The sequence below is a fragment of the Penaeus monodon genome, chromosome 21, assembly GCF_015228065.2.
Source record: "Penaeus monodon isolate SGIC_2016 chromosome 21, NSTDA_Pmon_1, whole genome shotgun sequence".
NCBI lineage: Eukaryota > Metazoa > Arthropoda > Malacostraca > Decapoda > Penaeidae > Penaeus > Penaeus monodon.
The window spans coordinates 1,374,364-1,374,658 of record NC_051406.1 but is presented as its reverse complement, the minus strand read 5'-3'; positions in this window follow the sequence as shown (position 1 = coordinate 1,374,658).

Below are 295 nucleotides of genomic sequence, written 5' to 3'. Positions count from 1 at the left end.
GCAGTATCTACCGCTTGCCCCCCCCCCCCCCGCCCACGGCCACCAAGCCACTGAGGGCCCCACCTCCTGCTCCTCCTCGAGCGGCCGGCAGGAGGAGGGGGGGGGGCACCAGCAGGCAGGGCAGGGCGAGGGCAATTAGTGCATGGCGGGAGGCTCGAATGCGCGATGTCGGTCGATCAGTGCATGGCAGTGCTCAGGCGCGGCATGACGGCGGGAGTTTTCTGGATTTGCAGGGAAGTCTCCGTGGATGATATATGAGATCCGAAAAGGAAGTCAAGTTAAACAGCCGGTCAGT